At 43.5% G+C, this 3,358-nt stretch overlaps 1 pseudogene; it reads right to left on the reverse strand.

The window, feature by feature from the left end:
* Positions 1-804: 804 nt before the first annotated feature.
* On the reverse strand, positions 805-2,846 carry LOC143274027 (DNA mismatch repair protein Msh6 pseudogene; annotated as a pseudogene).
* Between the last annotated feature and the right edge of the window lie 512 nt (positions 2,847-3,358).

Raw genomic sequence — 3,358 nt, forward strand, 5'->3', positions numbered from 1 at the left:
TTTGACTTAGTAGTCACTCAAAATTTGGTAGTTTGTTTGGGAGATCTGTGACTTCGGTGATTTTGTCAGTCACAGGCCGTGTGTCATTTGGATAATCACTAACAGCAGAAGGCAGGAGAGTTGAGGCACCAAGCCAATGTTGTATTAATGCCTTGCCAAGGGAAATATGACTTGTATCAAGTCCCACTGATAATAATCGTAGCCTGCTTTAGTAAAGATAGTATCAGGTCTTATTGTGCCAACTATGTCGGAGTCCAAGAGAAATGTTCTTCAAAATTAGCCTTTGTAAAAGCTCCTGATGAAGAAAGCATTTTCTTTTGAGGTAAAAAACACAATCACCCAGAGCAGAGAGGGCTCCACCCCATTGTTTTGGTTTAGCTTTTCAATAAAATATCCTTCAAGGAGTATGTCCCAAAAGTTTTGATTGTACCTACAAATTGAGAGCCTGGTATTAGAGCTTCCTAAACCGATGAGGGCAATGAAGCATTCAGAACTGTTCTCCTCTGAGGCTTTCCACAGATGAGATTTGTACTGGAGGGTAGTGTGCCACAAGTCTTAAATCTGGAATAATGGTACCATCTGGTAGTCAATTATGAAAAACTTGTCCAGTGAGGAATCAACAAAGAATATGTCATATACATGAGTGTGACCACAATAATTGTCCTCTTCCTCTTTGATTCTGAGAAGACACTGCAGTCTCAGAGGGACCCTCGCAGCACACAGTAGGTTGGTGCGCACTCAGTGATGATCTTATGAGTCTCTCCTCATCACCCTATCACGTATGCGCTTCAGCATCTTGCTCCATCATTTCCGGGTCTCGGTCTGGTCCCCTCATTCAACTTTGTATCCATTTTGCACCAGGGCATTTGTATATTGGCCAAATTCAAATACAGGAATACTAGAGTGTTTTCTCGAATACCAGGCCCAGTTCACGGAATGTAACAACAGCAGCCATGCTTTACAATTTACAAAATTTCTCCACTGTATAATCAAAAGTTTTGAGACTTAGTCTGTCACAATTTCCTCATCTTCAGAGTACAAGAGTCAAGGAAATCTTTGAGCACAGAGTGTGGAGGCATCATAACTGGGATGGCCAGGCTACATCCTGTGCTCATTTCTTCTATTTTCCATTTTAAGCCATTCTATATGTTCATGTTACCAAATATTGGGGTGACTCCTCCACTGATGTGCACTTGGGATTCAGAATTTAGAGGAGCGGAGAAAGTGACACTCGGGTGTTCTCCTTGAGTTCTGTGGAGTCTGGGCAACAGACACAGGAGCACTTGGCATTGGCACAAAGGTGCCAGACAAGCAATAGTCACCAGACCCTCCAGCTCCAGAGGGCAATAAATACCAGTTCCTGTTTCATGAGACCTAAGAGTAAACATTCTGATAGTAGGTGAGTGCACATGCAAATGACATTTATTGAACAGAAAGGAAAGGACACAGACATACTCACACTGTGGGGAGAGAGGAAGTGGGGAGAGGGAGAGGGGGAGGAAGGAAAGGGAGAGGGAGGGAGGAGGAAGAGAGAAGGAGAGTGAGAAGGGGAGGGAGAGGGAGAGAGACTTAGAGAACAGTACAGAAAGGGCTTGGATTAATAGTCACCATAGCCACCAGAACTACCCAACAGGAGGGATTTCCCATGTGGATGCCTTGGTCCAGCTTTTTGTTTGGAGTTTAGTCAAGTTCTCTGCAAAGGCAGTGGGTACTACAGGGGGAGCAACCATGAGCTGCCCATCTGCATACTGATGGCTGCCTGTTTGTGTTTTTTTCTGCAAACCAAAATGTCTTCAGCTGTGGTAGTTGTCCCCAAGCAGTATGTTGTGAGCTCAGTAGTGGAAACCTGTAGAGCCATGAGGGGTGGAGGGTGGTCAGTCCTGACAGCCCAGTGGGGTCTCAAAAGCACTCAACTATTTCTTTTTATTTTTAATGATTCATTTAGTTTTTATTTTATGTGTATGCATATTTACATGTATTATGTGCACTGACAGGTCCAAAACAAACACGGGACAAATGGCTATATGTGGTGTCTGTTAGCATAGCAAAGTGAATGGTGGCTTCCAGGCTTCCCTAGTATCGCAAATACCTGTGACTCTTCTCAGCTGTCTCACCACACCCCCTACCCTAAACTTCACCAGCTCCTGGGCTTCCTCCCCTGACTCCCCATTCCCACAAAGCCCTGCCATTTTGGCAGCTCTCGGCTCTCTCCCTTTGTCTTACTCTCTTGGCCCCCTCCCCCGTCGACCCCCCTTTGATCTCCTTTGTCTCTCTCTGTCTCCCCTCCCCACGGCCCAGTCCAGTGTGCGGGTCCTGTTCAGTGTACTACTTTCTCCCCCTGTTCTGGAGTTTTGCAGATGTCTCTGGCTGTTCTGTCTGTCATACCTATAATAAAAACCTTCTCCTCAACCAGACCTTGGAGCAATCATGTCTTCAGTTTATACATGTACCCCGTGCGTGCCTGATGCCCGCAGAAGTCAGAAGTGGGGATCAGATTCCCTGGAACTGGGTTACAGTTTTGAACCACTTTGTGGGAAGGCAGTCTGGGTACTCCACAGGAACAGCCAAATGATCTTAACTGCTGAGCCCTCTCTCTAGCTCCTCAAAGTGTTCTTGGCTTCTGATAATATGTGAGCTGCTTGTTTGGCATCTGCAGATGTTTCCTTCCTTGACTTTTTCCATTCTCCTGCTTTGGAGCTATTTGACAAGGCTGATCAGGCCATCGTTCTCACTGTTTCCTGACTGCTTATTTAACAGGGGCTTCCTTCTTCCTTAGGGTCTGGCTTGAATTCCACATCAGAACAAAATGCCACTCTGAGAGTCTGGTATTACCCTTCGCATTTCATTTGATGAATAATTCACCTAGATCCTTGCATTTTAGAGTATACTTTTTTTAAAAAGGAAAATTAACATTTTAATTTTAAGTAAATATTTATTTTAAATATTTTTTTTTAATTTCATTGTTGCTTCTTTTTCAGTTTTATTGTTCCTTCTCTTCCATCTCTGAAGGCTCAGAACTTGCCCATGCATGCTTCCTTCCCTTATCTTTATTCATAATTCACCTGTAGGCTGCAATTCTCTGAATATTTCAGACTTTGAACTATAAAATTGACCTAGTTTTGAACTTCCTTTGATTTAGAATCTGCATATAACTTTAACAGCATTTTGTAAACCAGTAAAAAATTGGACTGTCATCAAAAATATGTACATAAACATGGACTTACTTCTCCTCATCCCCAATAAATGCTTTCTTTAAAGGGGTGGTTGTAAACCAGGAAAGGCCACCAAGAAAACTCCTTCATCTTAGCACAAACTAAATCAGCTGGTGAAATGTCATGAGAACTGGAGGGGAGATCAG

The sequence above is a fragment of the Peromyscus maniculatus genome, chromosome 6, assembly GCF_049852395.1.
Source record: "Peromyscus maniculatus bairdii isolate BWxNUB_F1_BW_parent chromosome 6, HU_Pman_BW_mat_3.1, whole genome shotgun sequence".
Classification (NCBI taxonomy): domain Eukaryota; kingdom Metazoa; phylum Chordata; class Mammalia; order Rodentia; family Cricetidae; genus Peromyscus; species Peromyscus maniculatus.